Source organism: Equus caballus, chromosome 10 (assembly GCF_041296265.1).
Source record: "Equus caballus isolate H_3958 breed thoroughbred chromosome 10, TB-T2T, whole genome shotgun sequence".
Taxonomy (NCBI): domain Eukaryota; kingdom Metazoa; phylum Chordata; class Mammalia; order Perissodactyla; family Equidae; genus Equus; species Equus caballus.
This window is the reverse complement of record NC_091693.1, coordinates 54,972,263-54,997,979: the sequence shown is the minus strand read 5'-3', so window position 1 is coordinate 54,997,979 and position 25,717 is coordinate 54,972,263. Positions and strand designations below refer to the sequence as shown.

At 33.5% G+C, this 25,717-nt stretch overlaps 1 long non-coding RNA gene across 10 annotated transcripts in view; it reads left to right on the top strand.

The window, feature by feature from the left end:
- The window catches only part of LOC111775322 (uncharacterized), a 178,145-nt gene that overhangs the window by 12,076 nt on the left and 140,352 nt on the right, over nt 1-25,717 (top strand). For 6 of the 10 annotated variants that reach the window (XR_011422099.1, XR_011422093.1, XR_011422094.1 and 3 more), the window contains exon 2: nt 1,329-1,389. The exons of the other annotated variants lie outside the window; for them this stretch is intronic. This is a non-coding gene — a long non-coding RNA (uncharacterized lncRNA). The remainder of the gene's footprint in view (nt 1-1,328; nt 1,390-25,717) is intronic. 10 annotated transcript variants of the gene reach the window in all.

Genomic DNA, 25,717 nt, shown 5'->3' with positions numbered 1-25,717 from the left:
CAGTGACATTGAACCGAGTAATAGTACCAATTGCTAAATTCTCATTCTTAGAGTCCATCAGAGGAATGTTGAAAACTTGATTATATTAAGTGACAAGAGAGAAAGAAGCTTTAGGACCAGTGGAAAAAAACTACAAAAATAATTGAATTCTTACACTATAGTTTAAACCTATCTAACAGAGTAATGGAGTTCAAGAAAAAAAAAATTACTTCTAAATAAGACTCAAAATATTTTCTACACATAAGTGGCTGCAAAGTGGCCTGCAAAAGAGAAAAAGAATGACCTCTGTGCATGGGTATCATACTTTCTGCAAGAGTAAAAAGCCATTCAGAATCCCTCAGTCCATCCCACATGCCACAAAACTAGTTGGTCAAGGACTATGAATCTACTGAAGCCTCAAACACATAATTGAACAATTAAACTTTCACGGTTCAATTTTAAGAGCTCTGAATGTCTCCATTATTTGCCAGAGGAAGAATGGTGAGAGGACTACTTTTTCTCAACTACTTTTTTTCCCTCTGATCTGCTTGACTACTTCCATTACTTGATTGTCATGAAAACTGTATCAGCGTCATTTGAAAGAATTCTCTTGGAAACAAATATTAAAACAGATTTATTGGATAATTATCATTAAACTAATTTGAGAAAAGTAAAATGTCACTGATTGCCTTTTTATTTCGTATTCTGCCTTTATTTTTAGATTTTTAATTTTGTAAATTGTTTAATGTTCTGTTTTTATTTTTTAATATATTTTAACAGTTTATTAAGATCATTCATGACTTTGGATCTCTTAAATCCATATCCCACCCCTACAAATAATTCCTTACTTTCTTCAATCAGTAATTATTTCACCAGTTTCAAAAATCTAACCTTGACATTGGGGAAGAACTTTTAAAATTATAGTGTAGATTCCATAGAAATAATTATTTATTTGCACAAAGTTTAATGTTTTTTTTTCAAAGTAATTAGTTATATTAGTTATAAGGCTAGTTGACGTTTTCTCAATTCTTGATTACATTCGTGAACAGAAATAAAAATTTTAATCTAAGTTAAAAATGTCAGGGTTGTTACAGGCATAAAATTAAATGTTGTACTATTTTTGGCTATGCCACCACTCATTAATTGCAACTTTTTCAGTGTTTTTTTATTGTGGTAAAATATGTAATAGAAAATTTGCCACACTATTTTTAAACGTACGATTCAGTGACATTAGTCACGTTCACAATGTTGTGCAATTATCATCACCATCTATTTTTAAAACTTTTTCATCAACTTAAATAGAAAGTCTGCAACGTTAAGCAATAACTCCCATTCCCTTCTCTCCCCAGCTCCTGGTAGTCTCTTATCTACTTTCTGTTTCTATCAAGTTGCCTCTTCTAGACATTTCACGTAAGTGGAATCATATAATATTTGCCCTTTTGTGTCTGGCTTATTTCATTTAGCATGTTTTCAAGTTTCATCCATGTTTAAGCATGTATCAGAATTTCATTCCTTTTTAAGTATGGATAATATTCCATTGTATGTATATACGCAGTTAATTGCAATTTTTGAAAAATAAAATCCTTCTGGATTTGTGCAATGTAGGAATTCCTTCTGTTGGAATTAAATTTAGCGATAAATATTAAAAATGTATTAAACATTTTTTCCTTTTCTTAAGCCTATGGTAGAAATTACAGACTAACAAAGTTCAGATTATGAAATATCATTTCTGGATTTTCACTGTTATGTTAATGATGCTCTGCCTTTTCAGTTATAGTTGCTCTTGAAACATAAAACATGGTAACTCAGTGAGATTAAATAGAACAAGGAAAGTTATATACCTCCTCTGTAAGTTCAAGCTTTCTGTGATATGACAAATATTTGTGAAGTATACATAACTCTTATACCTGACAACACTACAAACCCTACTACTCAAGATGGATCACAAAATTTCAAAAAGATCTATCATTGTATATAGCTCAATGTATCAACTAAACTGAGAGAACTGCAGAGAATACACTTCTAGGATTGATTGTGGATTGTGCTATTGGCAGCGTCAGTTGTTTTTTACTATAATAAGTTTGTTACTAAGAATGTATTTTATTCCAAAAACACAGTTTCAGCCAGGTGTTTGAAACTTGCAATATATTTCCCAATGACAATGTTTGAAAATCTAGTCAGTCTCCCTTATGAATCCTACTATTTGATATACAGCTAAATCTACAAACACCAGATTTTGTGTCACCAAAACTGTTGTTCAAGTTTATTTTCCTAAACATATTTCTAATAGTGATTCCAAAGCAACTTTCTTTCCATTTAGTCCATCCAGGACTTCAGTACTTCTTGCTACCAGTATCCATATCTTATTCTTGGAAGGAAATAATCCTATCACCTGAAATTGTGACGAAAACAGGATTTCAGGGGTGGGTGAGAAGCAGAAATATTGACCAAAGTTGGATATTTGCTCAATTTCATTCAATGAAATTAATTAATTAAGTTCAGCGACATTATTTTTGTGTATTCTGCTGTGTTAAAAGGTATAGAGAATATAAAGACAAATGAGACACAGCCCCTCATCTCAAGGAACTTGTGGTTTAAGGATCACAGAGGAGATTAAGATTCCTCAAATAAAAGACTTGTTTTGGAAAGCACCCTATACACGTGTTAAATAAAATTGTATGGATGCATTGAGTACATCTGTTTGAGAAGTCGTGAAACATTCATAGAGCAGGCAAGAGTGGAGATGGACCTGGAACAATCTAGGGGCTTTTGAAAATCAGAGTTGGGAGTTTGACCACCATGGGCAGGAATATTGTTGAGTAGTTATATATGAGAGATTTTGAAGTAGGGCACAGCTTTTCAGCTCCCAATCTGGAAGATGTTTGAAAATTAGAAAAGGAGAGCACGGAGGCATGTTGTCCTGTCTGTGTTTGTGACTGTGACAGGCTTGTGCACATGATTTTACTCAGTAATTAAAGCCAGACTGGAAATGACATAAATTTTTGTCTGTACCTGAGCTTGAGTTTAATTGAATTAAAAACTGTGAGTGAAGAGTGGGATAAATCTACTTCTCATTAAAAATTACAGAAGTAATTCATGTTTGTTACCGAAAAATTAAATACTAGGAAAAAAAGGAAAAATAAAGGAAAAAAAGAGGAAATAATTCCCAATCAAACTTTTAGTATAAGATGTCAATATAAAAACAGGCATTCAGTTTTTCATTAAATAATAAGAATGTCCACATAAAAGTAAGATTATAAAAAATAATTTATCAGTTTGAAGCTGGGGGAAGTGCCAACATTACTCTACAAACTTTGAGCAATTTCTGTTAGCTATGTACAGATGAGACTTTTTAGAATAAGTCTCTAGGCACTGAAGACAGGCAGTTTTTTGGAAATTTAAATAAAAGGCATCAAATAACACTGCAAGTAATCCTAATTTGAAAAGATGAAGGCCAGAAGAAAAGGTAGGTGATTGGAGAAGTGGAGACTCTATTAGTGTTGAGTAGGCTGACCTAATCGACACCAAAATTTTAATGTCTTAAGAAAAAAATTTTTTGTTGTTTCTCATCTAATATTCCCTGGGCTGTTATTCAGGTAGATAGATGACCTTTCTCTATGCAGACATCCAGGGCAGACAATGTAGATGGCAAGATCACCAGAGGCATGACCATCAGCCAGAAGTCGGGGGTGGAAAACATGGAGGTTTGCTCCTGGGGGGTTTCCATGGGCCAATCTTGGAAATGGTAAACATCACTTCTCCTTATGGCTGATTCATTAAAACAATCATGTGTCCACATCCCATTGCAAGGCAGGCTGAGAGCTGCAGTCTAGCTGTGTCTCCCAGAAGAGGCAACCGATATGTGTTTATTTGCTTGTATGTTCCTTTCTTTGGTGGACAGCTAGCTATCTGCCACAGAGGTTATTCTGCTTCTGGTACTATTTACTGTTTAATTATGGTCATATGAAAGAAAATCTCTGGATGGACTAACAGTTTCTACTTTATATTGCATAACTCCTTTGCAACAAATGCATATTATTAGTATAATAAAAATTTTAAAAAATCAATGAGGTGAACATCAGCCCAAATGCCATGATCCAGACTACACCTACTGTTAATATTTACACATTTGTATTGATGTCCCTTTTGATCAATCTTTCTCTCTCTCTCTGGCTAATCTATCTATCTAATATTGCTCCCTTAAATTTGCCAAAGATTTTAGTCCTCAATGATGGAGTCAAATCTCATTATTTTAAGTGAAAATTTATTTATTTTAAGATATCAGATAACTCACAGACTCATTGGGAGCACTGGCATACCAGATTTTGATATTATGTTTTTTCTTATTGGTTATTTAAACAGCTATTTTTATTGTATACATAGCCAGCCATCTACTGACCTCTATTATAAGTACCAAGAGTTTTTCAGTTTATTTTCATATACTTTTCAGATAGGCAATTATCTCTGCAATAATAGTATTTATCTCTTCCTTTCTAATAGTTATATCTTTTTTCATTTCTTTTCTCATTGCATTGACTATCATATCAAAAAGATACTGAATAATACATGCTTTTTCAGGGCCTCTCTAAATAAAGCAAACAAATACTTGATGGCACTTGTAGGCATAAAACTTTTTTAAGTAGATATTTGATAACAGGAAATTATTATTAGGACTAAATATTTTTCTGTCCACGTTTGCTTATGGAGTTATTTTTACTGTGCATATAAGAGAGAATCAGGGTTCTCAAATTCTGGCATGAAGCCATCATATAATTAACCTGATAGTTTACGTAAAAATAACTCCTATTATAACAAAGTTACCTCAAAAGCAGATTAATAAAGAGAAGAAAATAAAATCATCAGTGATTCTATTGTTCAGAAGGATCTGTTATTATGTATGTACCTACGTTCAAACACATCACACACACATATATACAGATACACATTTTTTTAAAAAACTAGATCATATGATCATTTTGATTATGCTACTTAATAATAAACCAAAAGTGTATTCTTGTGTCAGCAAATCATCGCATTCCATTGCAAAAATTGCTGTAATTTATTTACTGCAGAAAAGTTGTAGCTCTAGATATTAACTTATGAAGATACCTTATTTCTCCACACCTAAGCTATCATTTTATTTTAGAATTTTTTTTCAGGAAGATTAGCCCTGAGCTAACATCCACCACCAATCCTCCTCCTTTTGCTGAGGAAGATTGGCCCTTGGCTAACATCTGTGCCCATTTTCCTCTATTTTATATGTGGGACGCCACCACAGCATGGCTTTCCAACTAGTGTGTTGGTCCATGCCCAGGATCTGACCCCACAAACCCCAGGCCACTAAAGCAGAGCACGTGAACTTAACCACTGCACTGAGGAGTGGGCCCCCATTTTACATTTTTTAAAGTCTGAATTTTTTAAATGTAATAATCTTATGGCTCAAAGCCCCTTAAAAGCTGAAATTATATTTTGTTCAGAGTTTTATCAAGTATTTATTACAGGTCAAAAACATTATTTTAGTTTAACTAAATAATAAATTTTAAATTCATTCAATTTCTAGAAGAGTAATGATGCACAAAAGAAAGATTAATCAGAATAAGAACAGATGTCAAAAAAATTGTATTGGGTCCCATAGCATATAACTTCTACAGAACTTTGTGAAAATTTTCCATTGTTAAACTAAATTTTTATGATCTAACATCAATTAATGTTAGCTAAAGAATGTCAGTTAATAATAGAAGTCTACCTTTGTTTTAAAGGTTTTAGATAGTATTGAAGCAATTCTACTTGTAACACAAAGTACCGAATCAAATTGGATAGTTTAGGTTGGGTATATGTGGCCAATTTAAATAACTCTCAGCAGCAAGAGTAGAAATGTTATGTATATGTGTGTTTTAAATATGTCAGAAATTGTGATGGATTTTGAACCAAAAGTTTCAATGGTCCCTCTTCAGGGCCAGTGAAAGTTCTTATTTGCATTAACTTTGTTCTAAATATTCAGAGTAAAACAAATTAAAAAGAACTTTAAAATTTTAGTTCTGTGTATAGTTTATATTAATATAGGCATTAAAAAATCTTGTTTAAAAAACCAAACTAATAGATGTTAGAGACTTTAGAAATATAGATAAATAAAATAAATAAAAATTATCCCGATTTTTACCCTACAACCATGTTAGCATTTCAGAGTTTCATCTTCCAGTTACATACACAATGAGAATATACCAAATTAACTGGTTTATAATGTATTATTTTCATTTAATTTATAAACATCTTTTCATGTGATTTAATTTCTTTCAATCACAATTTTTAACAACTAGAGTGATCTATTTTGTTTTTTAATAACTCATGTAATAATAAAAAATAAAAATATTTTGTTTATAGAGAACAGTGTAAAGAAAGGCATAGTGGCTAAAGTTTTGCGCATGTTCTCAGCTGTTTTCTTATGATATAGTCTTAGAATTGGACTTTAATGGAAAATTATTTAATGAAATTTTCTACGTCAAAATTTTATTCAAAAATTAATATTACTACAGACTATTTTCTTGGATACTATGTAATTAAATTGGAAATTTAAAAACATAGACAAAAGTTACATATTTGAAAACCAGGAAATTAAATACAAAAGAACCTAAACTTAAATTACAATTTAAAACCTATAGAAGATTTTATATCTTTCACTTCTGGGAATAAGATTGGAACTAAATTAGTACATAAGTAAATAGAAGTTAATAAAAATTCATGGTATGATTTCAACTTCACATAGTCATCCAAAAAAAGCAATGACATATATGAAAATAAGTTTGAAAACCTCTGGACAGTCAGGAGCTAAATGAAGAAAGATGCATACGGCAGCAGTAAATTTAACTTTTTGGATAATCACTAATGTGGCTAGTCTCATCGACCTTGGATAAATACATTTCAGAAACCTAGGCAGGAATCAAATCAGGTATCTCAGCTGAATGGGGCCACTATGTGACATCCCCACAAGATGCTTTGGAAATTGTACTGAAGCTATACTGTATTGACTGAACAAAATATATGCATGTTTAATGAATCTTGACTTTAGAATATTAAAACAATTTCACTGACACTGATTTTTTATTACAGTGGCTATATCTAACAACCTTAGAAAAAGAGATCAGATCTTTAGGATTAAAATGCCCAATTTGATGAGAGGCTATCTTGAAAGTCTTCATGAGCACTAAAGCTAGTGCTTTTAGGACTTAAAAAACCAGTAAATCAGGGCTGGCCTGGTGGTGTACTGGTTGGGATCCTGGGCTCCACTTTGGTGTGGGGTTCGCTGGCCTGGATCCCAGGCGTGGACCCATGCACTGCTTATCAAGCCATGCTGTGGCAGGTGTCCCACATATAAAATGGAGGAAGATGGGCACAGATGTTAGGTCAGGGCCAGTCTTCCTCAGCAAAAAGAGGAGGATTGGTGGCAGATGTTAGCTCAGGAAACAAACAAACAAAAACCAGTAAATCAAGGCAAGCGTAGATTTTTTATGATCTGATTTACTTGTGGTTTTATAGATCTGGACAAATATTAATTCAACTGTAGTAGTAACTTCAATTTTTATTTGATTTTCCTTATGCTTTTTCTCTAATGAGGTTGAAATAATATCTTGATTGTGGTGATGGTTTCACAGATGCATGTGTATGTTCAAATCAGTCAAATTCTATACAATAAATAATGTGTAGTTTTTGGTATAATAATTACACCTCAATAAAGCTGTTAGTAAAACAATATTTATTTAATATATACCCACAGGGTAGGAAAGATAATCCATTGAAAACTAGCTATTCATTTTTTCTGTTCTCATTCATTTATTCGTTTATTCTTTTATTATTATTGTGTATTCCATGTTCCAGGTCCTAAATTGGACACTGGAGATGCCAATATGAAGAAGGCATTGTATTTTGGAAGAAACAGATGCAGGTTTTTATGATAATACAATGTGCTGTGTTTGAGTGCTATAATTGGGAGGCAATACTCTTAGCAGCTTCAGCTCTCAAATCATTCTGTATGAATTCAAAGCATGCCCCATATCTCACCAGTCAAGTAGACTTAGACAAGTATTTGATCCTTTGATACACCAGTTCCCTCATCTGTTAAATGAGATTGATAACAATACCTACACTATGGGATTATTTTGAGGAATAAATGAGGTAACACTTGTCTCTATAATAGTGACACATAATTATATATTAATGTTGGCTATTGTTATTGCTGCTCTTGTTATTAAAGAATGATTGTGCTAAAAGGTCAAAGAGGAAGAAATGACTTACACAAAGTGGGAAGTAAAGGGGATTATAATTAAGTAGAAAAGAGAAGGAAAGGCACTCCAAGTGGGAGATGGACAGAAAATAGTGCGGAGCAGTGAGGCATAAAAAAGCAGAACAGGTTCAGAGAACAGTGACCTTTTATTTTGCAATTGATGTGAAATGGTGAGAAATTTGACCTTTACTTTGGAAGCTTTTAAGTCTTTTTTAAGAAAAGGGGTAACATCATTAGATTTGGATGTGGGGGGCTGAGGGAGAAAGGTATGATAGAAAATGTGGACAACAGATCTGAGTGTGGGCAGGTGGGATTAGAGAGAGTTATGAGTGTCAGTCAAATTGTCCAGGTGAGAGACTGGAGACTTAATCTACAGTTAGAACATGAAAGATGTAGACCAGAGCATATGTTCACCAATGATAAGACATATATGTGATGAGCAGGTGGTAGTTAAAGCTGATTCTCAGGTTTCTAGTTTGCACGGTTGAGTAAATGATGATGCTATTAGTGAAGACAGGTGACATAACGATACTTATTACAATTTTTAATGTTTATTTAGCTCTTAATTTGTACCAGGCTTTGCTCCAGAGACTCTTTGTATTTTTTTTTAAAGATTGGCACCTAAGCTAACAACTGTTGCCAATCTTCCTTCTTTCTTTCTTCCTTTCTTTCTGCTTTTTTCTCCCCAAATCCCCCCAGTATATGGTTGTATATTTTAGTTGTGGGTCCTTCTAGTTGTGGCATGTGGGGAGCTGCCTCAGCGTGGCCTGATGAGTAGTGCCACACCTGCGTCCAGGATCCAAACCAGCAAAACCCTGGGCCGCTGAAGTGGAGCACATGAACTTAACCACTCGGCCACAGGGCTGGCCCAACTTTTTATGTATTAATTCATTTAATTCTCACAAAAATGCTTCAAGATATTATTTTCATTTTCTAGATAAGGAAACAATAGGGCATGAAGAAAAGTTAACTTGCCCAAGGTCACACAGCTAGTGATTAGTACAGCAGGATTCCAAATGTGGTTGAATAGTTGAAGAGCCTGTGCCTTTGAGTTCTACGCTATGTAACCTCACTGCTCAGGAGAAGAAGAAACTTGAGAAGGAGTTGGGGAGTATGAAGATTGGGGAGTATGAAGATGAATAAGGCCCAGCCTTATGAAAGGACTCGAAGACTTTGGCATTCTTTCTGCAGGAGTCTATGCATTTACAATGTCAACACAGCATCACTTTAGTTCATCATTTTAACTGCTAATCAACCTGATTGTGTCTTTATTATAAATGTCTATGACTTTCGGCCAATAGACTAGTAATTCCATTAAAAATAATGTGGGCTTAGTCTGGAATAACTTATTGTTTATCAATATTTGCTTGCTTCTAGCATTTAGTACCCCTTTAATTTTAAATGTTCTTATTTTCTATTATGCTGAGCTTTGTTTCACCTCCTTATGAATGGAGACTCTTTTTTATATTTCCCAGACATAGCTAATTAGATATTTATTGATTGATGTGGCTCAGGGTGATGGCAATTAAATATAATCCTAAACGTATGTCTTGAGAAACCGGTAAGGATCCTCTCAAAATTCCATATTGGCTTATCATTATATCTTTCTGTTAACTTCATGCATTTATCCATATTAATAAACCTTTAAATATGCTAATTAATAACTCTATCTCTACTATATGATTTAATCCATGCTATTAAGGGACCTGTTTATCACCTATACCCAACCTTAAAAATGTTAGTATGTCATTTTACTTAATAAATGGCCACGTACATTAAATAAACTCAAGGACTAGGCAAATTTATAGATCTGATGGGAATTCCACATGGTTATGTAGCTTCCACAAGCTTTAATTCAGTGATTACATGTGTCCTACTGATAATACACAAATCTAGAACGTCAACAACATGAGTCCAATCGTTGAAATTAATGATGGTTTTCTTGCATGATGTGAAAAGGCAACAAAACATATGAATATCTACTATGTTTCAAATTTAATAATTAAAATGTTTATTGCCAAATTGTTCTTTTAAAGTAGGACAGATAAAAAAAATAAAAATACAAGTTTGAATTGCCTCAATACCCAACCAGACTGCAAATGCACTCACTTATTAATGCTCCACTTGACTCTGGAGACTGGCAATCTTGTAAAGATTCAGTTAGCTTTCTCTGTCATTCTCCACAGAGCTCTTTCAAATCCTCTCCATCTTTCAAATCTCCTTGAAATCAGGACCCTGCTCATTATCAGAAGATAAGTTCACCTCATAAGTGTTAGGGAAAATTAGAATCATATATTGGAACTACCTCACCTTCCTTCTTTCCCCTCACTACAATTCAAGAAATGTCTTTCTCCCTAAGGCCATTCTCTGAGTTGGCATTTCCTGCCTTCTGCTCCAGGAACTTGCTCCATTAACAGCTCTTTTCTTTTCCACTTTTTTTTTTTCTTGAGGAAGATTAGCCCTGAGCTAACATCTGCTGCCAATCCTCCTCTTTTTTGCTGAGGAAGACTGGCCCTGAGCTAACATCCATGCCCATCTTTCTCTACTTTATATATGGGACGCCTGCCACAGCATGGCTTGACAAGTGGTGCATAGGTCTGCACCCAGGATATGAACTGGTAAACCCCGGGCCACCAAAGTGGAATGTGTGAACTTACCCACGCGCCACCAGGCTGGCCCGGGATAGCTGTTTTCTTTTTTATCTCCACTGTCTCCCTTCCTGTTGACCCATTGCCAATATTTAAATATGCTTGAGTCTTCCCATCTGTATTAGTTTCCTAGAGCTGCTGTAACAAAGTACCATAGAGTGGCTTAAACAGCAGAAATTTATTGTCTCACAGTTCTGGAGGTTAGAAGTCCTAAATCAAGGTGTCCACAGGGCCGTGCTCCCTCTGATATCTGCAGGGAAATCCTTCCTTGCCTCTTCCCTAGCTTCTAGTAGTTTCCTGTCAACTTTGCTGTTCCTTGGTTTGCAGCGGTACAAAACCAATATCTGCCTTCATTCTCATGTGATGTTCTCCTTCTGTGTAAACGTTTTCCATAGCCATCTTATAAGGACGCCAGTTGTGTTGAATTAGAGTCCCATCCCACTTTATTATGACCTCATCTTAACTAATTACATCCACAATGACCCTATTTCTAAATAAGATCATATTCTGAAATACTGGGGTTAGGATTTTCAACACACCTTTTTTTTTTTTTTTGGAGGGGACACAATTCAACCCACAACACCATCTTAATAAAACACAGCTAAAACTTTAAAAAGGGTCTTTAACCAGACTTCTTGTTTCAACTGCCATTTTTATCTTTTCGTTCCTTTATAATCAGACTTTTGAAAGTTTTGCCAAAAACTTCTGCCTTGAGGCTAGCCTGGTGGTGCAGTGGTTAAGTTCACACGTTCTGATTCTTGCCGGCCCGGGGTTCACCAGTTCGGATCCCGGGTGTGGACATGGCACTACTTGACACAGTGTGCTGTGGTAGGCGTCCCACATATAAAACAGAGGAAGATGGGCACGGATGTTAGCTCAGGGCCAGGCTCAGACTAATCTTCCTCAAAAAAACAAAAAGACAAACTTCTGCCTTTACTTCCTCATCAATTCATTCACTCTTCATCATGCTCTTAAAGAATGCTGGCTTTCTTTGTGCATGTGTGTGTGGGGTTTTGTCCTGATTATGCAAAAAGAAATATTCGCTCAACTTGACACTTCTATTTCTCAGTGGCAAGTAATAAATTAACATCTGATTTATAAATAACAATGAACCTATTATATTTTGAGCATATATTGTTCCAGATATGCTAATAAATATATCATCTCATTTTACTCTTGCTATTTTAAAGATAAAAGATATAAGTAACTGTAAAATTCTCAGTAAACTTTTTCAGGTGAAACTCCCCACTGGGAAATGTATTCTTCTTTGATTTGCTGATAAAATCAGGTTTCAAAAAAATTAGGTTTCAAAATTCATATGAGATCCAGACTGAAAAAAGTGTGGTCAATTCACCAAAATAGTGTCCTCCTGTGACGCTTCATGAAAGACATTTAGGTAGCCTTCTTTTAGACTCAATGTGCTTTATTTTGAAAGTCTAAAATTTACAGAAACATACGCATGTTCATTTTGTTCAGGCCACCATTATATTCACTTATATCATCACAATAGTCTTCTAAATGTCATTGACTCTAATCCTACCCTTTTCTAACCCATATAACAATAATTTAAATTTATATTGTTAATTGAGACCACAGCATTAAGACTGTCTTCTAGGTTTAACATTATATTGAGTCAATAAAAATATTGAAAACCTTGTTTTTAAAGAGCTGTGCAATATTGTATGAATATAATATATTTATGTTATTTTAAATTACTAAATAAAAACAAATATCCATGTTTAAAAGAGATTGTTAAACTGGGGTCTTTTATGAGACCACTGGAATTATGTGCAAAATTTTGCATATGTATATATTCTTTTGTCTGTGTCCATAGATTTCATCAGAAACTTTCTAGCCCTTGAATTTCAGCAGATACCCAATGAGTCTATGATCATAAACAGTTTTGGAAATGTTGTTAGAGTTTGACTTTAGATTTTTGTTATTTTTGTAAGAAAATGTTAAAAATTTTGTTTCATAAAATATTTCTTCATTATTATCACTAATTAAAAACACATCAATATAATACACAGGGTAAAAAGTCAAAACACTAAGAATACATGATTAAAAGTGCAATAGCATCCATAAAACATAAAATTTTTAAAAAATAAATGAGAAAGAAAATTTAATAGAAAACCGAGCAGATGATATGAGCAGACAATTCATGAAGCAAGGAGGAACACTGGCCTATAAACACAAGAGACCGTTCTCAATCTAATAATAAGATAATTCTAGAATAAAAGAGCTTTAAAAATCACCTGTCACATTGTCACAGATAGAAAGTACTGATAATATACAGTTTGGGCAAGATTTTACATGCTGTTAGTTTAAATGTTGATGACCTGGAGGATCATTTGGCAAATTACAAAACCAGGCTGACTGGTTTTCCAATGGGCAGCGAGTACTGACAAACGATCCTATCAATGAATGTTCTCTCAGATAGCAATGAAATAATCTCGTTTCTGAAAGCCCCACATGAATCTCTCCTCACCTCTCAGGAAATTGTCACTCTGAAAATGAAGCAACCAACAGTAACGTTCTGATTTTCTTATCCAGACCACACTTCTACTGGCATCAGGATCTACAGCTTCTGTCTCAACTTTTACCGTGAAAGAGTCATCTTTACTTCTATTAAAAGTCAAAACTTTCTTTTAACTCTAGTTCTCTATTCTTCTCAGTTTATAGGGACTTCTTTCTGCAGTTACTATTTCTTCATCATAATGCCCTCTCTAGAGGATTATTCTCAACAACACACAAATATGATTTAAAACTGCCTGTCTTTGTTTTAAACTCAGTGTGTATCTTTATCCTCTTCTAATTCTAATTTCCATTTTTCGGTTCTCCTTTCCAACAAAACTTCTGGAAAAAATTATCCTCATTCACATAGGAACCCACAAAAACTTTACTAATATCGCTTTTTTGTTAAAATTATTAAGCTTTAATTTTTAGACACTTTTAAGTACACAGTAAAATTGAACAGAATAAGAGAATTCCCATATAGCTACTGCCCCACCTCTGCACACAATCTCCCCCATCATCAACGTCCTGCACCATAGTGTACATTTGTTACAACTGATGAACCTCCATTGACACATCCTTATCATTCAAAGTCCATAGTTTATGTTAAAATTCACCTGTGGTATTGTACCTTCCATGGGTTTTGACAAATGTAGGATAACATGTGTCCATCACTAGAGTATCATACAGAATAGTTTCACTCCCCTAAAAATCCTGTGATCCACCAATTTCTCCCTCTCTACCCTCTGAACCCTGACAACCACTGTCTTTTCATTGTCTCCATAGTTTTGCCTTTTCCAGAATGTCACATAGTTGGAATCATACAGTTTGTGGTCTTTCCATATTGGCTTTTTTCTCTTAGTAATATGTATCTAAGTTTCCTTCCATGTCTTTTCATGTCTTGATAGCTCATTTCTTTTTAGCAACAAATAATACTCCATTGTCTGGATGCACCCAGTTTGTTTATCTATTTACTTACTGAAAGATATCTTGGTTGCTTCAAAATTTTGGTTGTTATGAATAAAGCTGATAACAACGTGTAGGCTTTTGTGTGGATGTAAGTTTTCAACCCCTTTGGATAAATTTCAAGGAGCACAATTGCTGGGTTATATGTTGAGAGTTATGTTCATTTTTGTAAGAGACAGCCAGACTGTCTTCCAAAGAGGCTGTACCAGTTTTCCATTCCTACCTGCAAGGATTGAGAGTTCCTGTTTCTCTACTTCCTCACCAGCATATGATGTTAGCGTTCCAGGTTTGGCCATTCTAATACATGTGTAATCATATCTCATTGTTTTAATTTATATTTCCCTGATGACATATGGTGCTGAGTGTCATTTCATATATATATTTGCTATCTGTATACCTTTTTTGGTGAGGTGTCTGTTCAGATTTCTTGCTCATTTTAAAATTGGTTGTTTTTTCCCTCATTATTGAGTTTTAAAAGTTCTTTGCATATTGTGAATAACAATTCTTTATCAGATGTGTCTTTTGCAAATTCTTTCTCCCAGTCTGTGACTTGTCTTCTAATTCTCTTGGCATTGTGTTATACAGACCAGAAGCTTTAAATCTTAATGACAGGCAGCTTCTCATATCTTTTCACATTTGTTTCATGACTATATCTTTGGTATTCTATCTAAAAAGTCATCACCATACCCAAAGTCATCTAGATTTTCTCTTATGTTGTCTTTCAGGAGTTTTATAGTTTTGCATTTTTACTATTAGGTTTATAATCCATTTCGAGTTAAGTTTTGTGAAGTGGGTAAGGTCTGTGTCTAGATTCCTATTTTTGCATGTGGATATCCAGTTGTTCCAGCACAACTGTTGAGAAGACTGTTTGCTCCAATTGTATTACTGTTGCTCCTTTGTCAATGGTCAGTTGACTGTATTTATGAGGGTCTGTTTCTGGGCTCTTTATTCTGTTCCATTGATTGATTTGTCTTTGCTTCCACCAATACCACACTGTCTTGATTACTGTAGCTTTATAATAAGTCTTGAAGACAGGAAATGTCGGTCTTCTCACTGTTCTTCTTCAATATTGAGTTGGCTATTCTAAGTCTTTTGCCTGTCCATATAAACTTTAGAATCAGTTTGTTCATATCCATAAAATAATGTGTTGGGATTTTTATTGGAATTGCACTGAATCTATAGACAAAGTTGAGAAGAATTCACATCTTGACAATATTGAGTCTTTCTATCCATGGACATAGTATATCTCTATTTATTTAGTGCTTTGACTTTTGTTCATCAGAATTTTGCAGTTTTCCTCATATAGATCTTGTACATATTTTGTTAGACTCATATTTAAGTATTTCATTTTGGGGGGAGTTAATGTAAATGGTATTATGTATTTAATTTCAAATTCCACTTGTTCATTCTTGTTATATAAGAAAACTAATAGACTTTTGTATATTAATCTTGTATCCCGCAACCTTGTTATATTTCCTTGTTAGTTCCAGGAGATTTTCATCACTTCTTTCAGATTTTCTACCTAGAGGATAATGTCATCTTCAAACAAAGACAGTTTTATGTCTTCCTTCTCAATCTGTGTATCTTTTATTTCCTTTTTTTGTCTTACTGCATTAGCAAGGTCTTCCTGTACTAACTTGAAAAGGAGTGGTGAAAGGAGACATCCTTACCGTGTTCCTAATCTCAGTGGGAAATTTTTGAGTTGCTCATCATACAGTTTGATGTTAGCTGTAGGGTTTTTGTAGAAATTCTTTGTCAAATTGAGAAAGATCCCATCTATTCCTAGTTTACTGCAAGTTTTTATTATGAATGAGTGTTGGATATTGTCAAAGGCTTTTTCTGAATCTATGGATAAGATCTAATGATTTTTCTTCTTTAGCTGTTGATGTGATGGGTTACATTGATTGATTTTCAAATGTTAAAACAGCCTAGCATGCCTGGGATAAATCCCAATTGGTCTTGGGGTATAATACTTTTTGCACATTGTTGGATTTGATTTGCTAATATTTTGTTGAGGATATTTTCACTTATGTTCACAAGAGATTGGTTTGTATTTTTCTTTCCTTATAATGTCTTTGTCTTATTTTGGTATTAGGCTAATGCTGAACTCATGAGTTAGAAAGTGTTCTTTTTCGCTTCTGTTTTCTGGAAGAGGTTGTAGATTATCGGTATAATTTCTTCCTTAAATGTTGGTATAAATAGCCAGTGAACCCATTTTGGTCTGGTGCTTTCTGTTTCAATTAATTTTTGATTTAATTTCTTTAATAGATATCAGCCTATTCAAATTGTGTATTTCTTTTTGTGTGACTTTTGGCAGGTTGTGTCTTTCAAGGAACTAGTCCAATTCATCTAGGTTATCAAATTTGTGGACATAGAGTTGTTCATAGTATTCCTTTATTATCATTTTACTGTCCATGTGATTTGTAGTGATGTACCCTTTTGTGTTTCTGATATTAGTCATTTATGTCCTTCCTCTTTTTTTCTTAGTTAGCTTGGCTAGAGGCTTATCAATTTCATTGATCTTTTCAAATAATCATCTTTTAGTTTTGTTGATTTTTTCTGTTGATCTCTTGTTTTCCATTTCATTGACTTCTGCTCTTATTCTTTTTTTTTTTCCCCCTTCTGTTTACTTTGGATTTAATTTGCTCTTCTTTTCCTGGTCTCCTATGGTAGAAATTTAGATGGCTGATTTTAGATTTTTCTTCTTTTCTAATAAATATTCAGTGCTATAAGTTACCCTCTAACTCCTGCTTTCACTGCATCTCACAAATTTTGATAGGTTGTATTTTTATATTAATTTAGTCCAAATATTTTTAAATTTTCTTTATGATTTCTTCTTTGATCCATGTGTTATTTAGATGTACATTGCAGGCTGGCCCAGTGGCGCAGCAGTTAAGTGCATATGTTCCGTTTCGGCGGCTCAGGGTTTGCCAGCATGGATCCCGAGTGCGGACATGGCACTGTTTGTCAAGCTATGCTGTGGATAGGCATCCCACATATAAAACAGAGGAAGATGGGCATGAATGTTAGCTTAGGGCCAGTCTTCCTCAGCAAAAAGAGGAGGATTGGCAGCAGATGTTATTTCAGAGCTAATCTTCCTAAAAAAATGTATATTGCTTAATTTCTAAGTATTTTGAGGTTTTCTAACTATCTTTCTGTTATTGATTTCTAGTTTAATTCCATTGTAGTCTAAGAACATACATTGTATGATCTCTACTCTTAAATTTGTTAAAGTACATCTTACGGCTCAGAATGTGGTCTATTTGGTGAATGTTCCATGTGAGCCTGAGAATAATGTGTAATCTGCTCTTGTTGGATGAAGTAGTTTATAGACGTTAATTATATCCAGTTAATTAATGGTGCTGTTGAGTTCAGCTACAGCTTTACTTATTTTCTGCGTCCTGGACCTGTTGATTTCTGATAGAGGGATGTTGGAGAGAAATCTCCAACTGTGATACTGGATTCATCTGTTTTCCCTGCAGTTCTATCAATTTTTGCTTCACATATTTTGATGCTCTGTTGTTGTGCATACACATTAAGGATTGTTCTGTCTTCTTGGAGTATTGACCCCTTATCATTTGTGGTGCCTCTGTTTATCCCTAATAAATTTCCTTGCTCTGAAGTCTGCCCTAGGTGAAATTAATATAGCTACTCCCACTTTCTTCTGTTAGTGTTATGATATATCTTTCTCGATCCCTTTACTTTTAATTTATATATGTCTTTATATTTAAAGTGGGTTTCTTGTAAACAGTGCATAATTGGGTCTTGTTTGTTGATACATTCTGATAATCTCTGTTTTTTATTTTCATTTAGAACATTAACATTTGAAATGATTATCAATAGCTTCAATAATATTTACCATATTTGTTACTATTTTCTATTTGATACTTTTTCCTACTTGCTGCCTTGTTCTTTAGTCCCATTTTTGTCTTCCACATGTTTTCTGCCTTTTGTACTTTTAATTAAGCATTTTATGTAATTTCATTTTCTCTCCTTTCTTAGCATAGCAATTACACTTTTTTTGGGTTTTTTTTGCTTTTTCTAGCCATTGTCCTAGGGTTTGCAATACATTTACAACTAACCTAAGTCCACTTTGAGATAATACTATACCACTTCACAGGTAGGGAAAGTACCTTATGTTAACAAAATATTCCTAACTGTTCCCTCTCATCCCTGTGTCACTGCCATCATTCATCTCATGTATACATAAACATACATAAGCATTTTTGTACACCTAAGCATACATAATCAAATACATTGTTGATATTGGTATTTTGGACAATTGCTATCTGTAATAACAATTACAATATCAATTAAATATCAAAATTGATATTAAAATTTTAATATAAATTAAAAATAGAAAAATAAAATGTTTCCATTTTACATTCATGTATTCTTTCTCTAATGCTCTCCCTTTCTTTATGTATATCCTAGTATCTGACATATATAATTTTCCTTCTCTCTGAAGAATTTTTTAAAACATGTCTTGAAAGACAGGTCTACTGGCAACAAATTTCTTCAGTTTTTGTTTGTCTAAGAAAGTTTTTGTTTTTTGTTCAATTTTGAATGGTAGTTTGCAGGGCACAGAATTCTAGTTTGGTGGGTTATTTTCCTCTCAATGTCTTAAATATTTCACCCCCCCCCCTTGTTTTCATGATTTCTGAGATGTTGGATATAATTTTATGTTTACTCCTGTGTAGCTAAGGTGTTTTCCTTTTCCTCTCTGGCTTTTTTCAAGACTTTTTTATCTTTGATTTTCTGAAATTTGAATATGAATGCTTAGGCATAGATTTCTTTTGGCATTTATCCTGGTTGCTGTTTCCTGAGTTTCTTGGGTATATGATTTATTGTCTGACATTAATTTGGGGAAATTCTCATCATTATTGTTTCACATATTGTTTCTGTTCTTTTCTCTCTTTCTTCTCCTTCTGGTATTCCCACTACATGTGTGTTATACCTTTTGTAGTTGTCCCACAGGTTTTGGATATTCTGTGGGTTTTTTTAAGCCTTTTTTTCTCTTTGCTTTTCAGTTTTGGAAGTTTCTATTGTCATGTCCTTAAACTCAGAGATTCTTTCTTTAGCTGTTTCTGGTCTCCTAATCATCAAAGGATTTTTCACTTCTATTACAATGTTTTTTATCTCTAATGTTTCTTTTTGACTCTTTCTTAGAATTTCTATCTCTCTGCTTATATTAGTCATCTGTTCTTGCATATTATCTACTTTTTCTATTAAATCCCTTAGTATTGGTCATAGTTTAAAAAGTTTTTTGGTCTGATAATTCCAACATTCCTGTCATATCTAATTCTGGTTCTGATACTTGATCTGTCTCTTCAAACTGAGATTTTGTCGTGTAATATGTCTTGATGGGTGGGTAAAGGGAACTGCTGTAATTAGGCCTTTGGTAAAATGGTAGAAATAAGTTGGGGGAGGGAAAGTGTTCTCAAGTTCTGTGATTAGGTCTCAGACCTTTAGTGAGCCTGTGCCCCTGGACTGTGAATTTCATTAGTGCTTCTCAGGGTTTTATTTTTTTATGTCTCCTTAGGAAGGACAGCATAACTAAATAAAGCTGTAATTGGGTATTTCCCTTCCCACAGGTGGGTTAGGGTCCTATAAAATAGTTTCTCCTGAGGTCAGTCCTTGTTTACAAGAGCAGAATACTCTGACTTATTTCAAACTGATTACTTTTCACCTCGCCCTGTGTGAGTGAACTTTTCTCTGATAGTCACAGTGAGGACCCGGTTGAGCTCCTAGTGGTAAAACTCACAAAAGCATGAGGGCTTTCCTATGACTGGGTCTCCTGGAGTTTTTAACTCTCAGACTTGTCCACACTGAGTCTCCAGCAATTTGCCAATTACAGTTTAGATTTTCCTACCCCAGCATTGGTTCCGGCAGAGGTTTCTGCTTTTGGATTTCTACTCCAGTATGTTGTGATTCTTTGTATTGATCTCTGTCTCTCTCATTTTTAGGGCAACAGTTTGCCCTGTGACCTTACTTCTCTGATGAATCCAAGGAGATTTGTTGATTTTTCAGTTTGTTCATCTTTTTACTTATTGCAAAGATGGAGTAGCAACTTATAAGCTCCTTAGATGCTTAAGTGGAACATATGGAATTTTCCAAGTGTAGCTTTTTGCTTTTTGTAGTTAATGTTCATTTATGCTTACCCAGTATTTATCGCTTTCATTTATTGGTCTGTTTTTCTGTATCTTTATGTTTCCATCTGAAATCATTGTTTTTTGCTTAAATTATTCCTTTTAGTTTTTCTTTTAGTGTACGCACTGACAATACATTTTCTGATTTTGTCAGAAAACATTTTTATTTCATTTTCACTTTGGAGGATGTTTTAGCCAGGTATAGAATCAAAGTTGACCATTATTTTCCTTCAGTGTTGTAATGACATCACTTTTTTAAAGCTTCTCCTGTTTCTATTGAGAAGTCTCTGTTAGTGTTGTTAATTCTACTTTAAATATAGTCTATCTTCTTTTTCTCTCATTGTTATTAAGATTTTACTTCTATTTTGATTTTTAGCAGTTTGTCTACGGTGTGCCTAAGTGTGATTTTGTTTGTATTTATCTTACTTGGCTTGCAGAGCTTTTTAAATTAGTGGGTTAAATTCCTTCCTTAGTTTTGGAAAATTCTCGACCACTATATCTTTAAGTATTGCCACTGTGCCCGTTTGCTCTCTCCTCTCTTTCTGAGTCTCCAGTTACATATATATTACAAATTTTCTTTCTTTTGTAATGTTTTTGTAAACATTTCCAAATATTTGTGGCATTTTATAGGTACTTTTGTAACTAATACATATTTTAAAATTTCTTTGTCAGTAGAAAATAATCAGTACAATTATGATTCTCTGATATTTATTGTTAATTTATTGTCTGGAATTTAAATACAGTTTTGTAAGTTATATGTGTATATATGCTATATAAAATGTGTATTCAGCAATTGCATGGTATGGAGTTCTGTATATTCCTCTTATATTGTTTTAATTGCTTAAATCTCTTGTAGCATACTGAATATTTCCATTGCTCAATTTATTTATTATGGAGAGAGAAGTCTTACAGTCTTCTGTTTTAATTTCAGGTTTGTAATAATTTTCCTTGTAGTTCTGTAAATTTCACTTATATATTATATTATATACTTTATAATATTATATAATAATATATAATTATTTAATTATTAATATAATTATATTATTATATATGATATATTTTATATTATATTATTATATATTATATATTATATAAATTAAGGCTCTACTACTTGAAGAGTACAAGTTTAAAACAGTATTTCAACTGTATCATTTCTGCAGTAATATTAGTTTATTCTCTTCCATAATGTCAAACATTTTCCCTCTTAGTGAAGCTCTTTACTTACCATGAAATATAGTTCCTAACTGAAAGGATGAGGTGTGTTTACTTTTTTTACTTTAGTTACCAATTTCACAGTAAGGAAATGCTTAATCTAATGTTGACCTATAATTGTTTTCTGGCTTTATTGTTTCTGAATATTAATTTTTGGGTTTTCTAAGATTATATTATTCCTCTGAAATTATTATTGATTTGGTGCTCAGTTTTGTTCTGTGTGGGATTCTTAAACCTGTTTGCTTGTTGGTTTGATGTTATCCCACTAATTTTGAAGGTGTCTTGATTTTTGGTGCAACAAGATGCCTCTGTCTCATATAATACCTTCTCCGCCTAGACCAGAAACTAGACATTGCTCCAAGGAACTCATTTCATTTAGTTTTTTCCAGATTTTTTCCTTTTCAATTCTTTACATTTTTCTTATCTTTTTGTTTTTACCCTTTGTTTCCAAGATATACGTTTATTTTAAACATAACAAGGTTAGGCATGTAACACATACATAGATTTGGGTAGGGAGAATTCTGATATCATATAACATTATGAAATACAGTGGTAAATGAGGATATTTGACCAAAATTTTAATTCATTAAATGAAATGTCTGACTGTTAACCAAAATGTGAACTTCGTGTTGCTGAACTTTCAGATGTTAAAGATGAGAAGTCAAAGATTACACAGAGAGTTAATCTAGTGGTGAGATTAATATTGTATCAGTAGGCATTATGACAGAAAAAGAAACAGCACATATTTATTTTTAATTATTTGTCTGACTGCTCTTATGTTTAATGTCCTGTCTTGTATTTTGAGAAAGTGAAACAAAAAATCACTTGATTAATTGTTTTATAATCTTATACCTTTCCTTTTTATTAATATGGCATCCAACCAATTAATATTTTAACAACACCAGCTATTTCATGGAAAAATTTTTGTTAACAATTCTCAAATAGACACATTTGTTCCATTTTTAAATTAGCGGAAACGATAAATATCTGCTATGAATTTTAGATACAAATTGGGAAATTTCAAAACAATAATATTAAAATGCTCTATTTTGAATTATATATTGAAAAATACCTCCTCTTGAATATATGAAAGAATTTAGTCCTTTTGCAAAGTTCTCCTCTATCATATTTAAACTCCCTCAAGTCTAATCATTTTAAAGCACTTTGGTGTTATCTACATTTTCTTTATACCTGGGTTACTACCTTAAATTTGCATTAATGAATTATGTTTGCCTGTATTGTGTCTGCATAAAAAGACAATACTTTAGCATTTAGATTTTCTTTACAAAATTAAAACATATGTTATAGGAATTAGTCATTATTTGCATTCAGCTAATGTGAGATAATAGGGTTATAGTGGAGCTACTACTCTTCCTTTGGCCACAGCAAAAATGAATTTTTCTTTTCAAAATAATTATTTAAGTAGTATTACTTGTCCTCCATAGTCAGCAAGCCAGTATTTAAACAAAAAAGTGATAATTAAGAGAGTCTTAAGTCTGATTTCTGTCTTCTTGAAACATTCTTCTATTCCAGTCTCTAAATGTCTGGTCAGTTATGCATTACAGAGCCTCAGAGGAGCAAATCAGAAAGAGAGACATACATTTAATGAATATTTAGGAAATGTCACACGAAGGGTCCAAGTAAAGAAAACAATTTTAAAAAGCGACACAAAGTAGGAACGATTATACAATTGGCATCTTAAATGCATGCAAAAGCCCAAACTAAAGGTGATATTACTCCTTATCCTTCCTCCGTACACACCCCAACATATTCCTTTTATTTTCTTCATTTTCGTATATGGCACTATTTTCTATTTAACAGTCTATGCTAGTATTTGAAAAAGATCTTTGATTTATCTGTCTCCTTCACTCACAATATCGAGTAGATCAGCAAATACTGTTGATTCTAAAGCTCTTCATCTTTCTTCTCCACATGAACTGTTTCTAAAGTTCAAATTCTTATTTTTCTGGAGGATAACTACTATATCAACAGTGATAACTGTAGCTTTCCCCTACTCAAATCCATCCTGTTCACTTTTCTCTGATTTAAGTTTCTAAAATAAAGCATTTATTCTTATATTTTACCTTCTTAAAATATTGCAATGGTGCTCAAGAATTTGTGATGGGGCAATAATTTATGAGTTTGCTCAACTTTCCTCTTTACTTTTATTTCTCTCAGGTTTCTTTTTATCCTCATTACCAAAGTACTCACTCGTGCTATATTAAACAATTTGTGGTTTCTCACATACCTCTCTGCTTGCCTGAAATGATCTCTCAAATACCCTCTACCAATGGCTAACTCCTGCAAATGCTTTGAGACTTAGCTCATGTGCTGCTGGGAAGTTTAGATAGAAAATATTGCTAAATTCCCCTAATATGCCATGTATCAAGAACTGCTTCAGTCAGTGTGGATAAAATGGGAAACAAAAGAGATATCGTCCTTGACCAGTGGTGGGAAAAAGAAAGGGAAAAAAGAACAAACAAGAATAAAATAATCATACATGTTGATTAATATCTTAAAAGAAACAAACAGAACACTAAGATGGAAATAATAATAGTAGGTGCAAATGGGAGATCTACTTTGGATAGGGTGGTCAGGAAGAGGTGTCATTTTAGCTCATATCTAGAAGGAAGAAGCCAGTTAAACAAAGAGTAGGAAAAAGAATGTTCTAGGGAGAGAGAGAAGCAGCATAGACATAAGCCTTGAGTCCTGCTATCACTTGACAATCTGCTTCCTCCATTTGACTGTGAGCTTCTTAGAGGTATGGACTATATCTTTTCCCTTTAGATCCTCATTCTTTAGCACACTGAATATTCTTAGAAAGTGCTGTCATTTAATTTAGTAATTTATTTTGGAGAGACTGGTGTATATCATTTGTTATTATTTCTTACATCATTTTCCTCCACTCATCACATAATCTGAAGAACAGCAAAGCATATTTTCTACCAGCATTTCACACACTGTTTTGGTTTAGCATTTGATGGGCTGCAAAAAAAAAAAAAAAAAACCCTATTCTAGCTGTGTGATTTTCTCTGATTCACGTTTAAGATTCCAACAAATTACATCCATACTTTCAAATTCCTCAGTTTCATTTGAATGAGTGTGAAGCATTCCAATGACCATTGTCAAGATTTCTTTTGATGCATAGACTCTCATACAGGGCATTCTGTTTTTTAAAAACTTGAGGAAAAAGTTTAATGAAAGAACAGAGGAGAACTCAGGCAGGAATTTTTTGGCTTGCTTATATTTTCAGCAAAAATCTACTATTTTACCTTAGCCTTTATAATGCTTACTTTAGTGACTGCAAGGATGAGAAACACAGACTAAAGGCAAGAGCAACAAAATTTCATAAGCTGGAAAGCAGCAGATGGACAAATGGCAACTGGTTTATCAGTCATGAGAAAGCCAGATTCCAAGCTTGACATGAGGAAAGCTGAAGACTACAGAATGTCTACTGAATAATTCTCAAAAATTACCAGAAATGTCAAGGACCATATAATCAGAAGGGGAGGCGGTGTCTAATGTGGGGAAGACTGGATAAAAGCTATTTAGATGCATTAATGTCTCTAGGTCTCTTCAAAAAACTTTCCTATTTGGAAATTTCCTCTTCCTCAATGAAACAGAAGGCTAAAAGTTTATGCTGTGAATTGAGTAAAACAGAGGGGGTTGGTGGAAATGAGCACAGAGAAATATTCCCCAAAACAAAGTGATTAAATGATGATTTCTATACTGATTGATGAATTCAGAGATCCTAATCCTTCTCTACTACTGTGCTCCAGGGTCTTTACCTTCCAAACAGGAGATTGGAGGTCCCTGTGGGGGACCTGACCAGTGCCCGAGGACAAGCTTGAAATTCTGATATCAAAGTTCTCTCTGTATCGATGAACTAAACTAGCTTATCTTTGTGAAGCTCAAAATAAACCAAGACAGAGACTAAAATGGGACATATCAAAGAGGAGATTTAACACAAG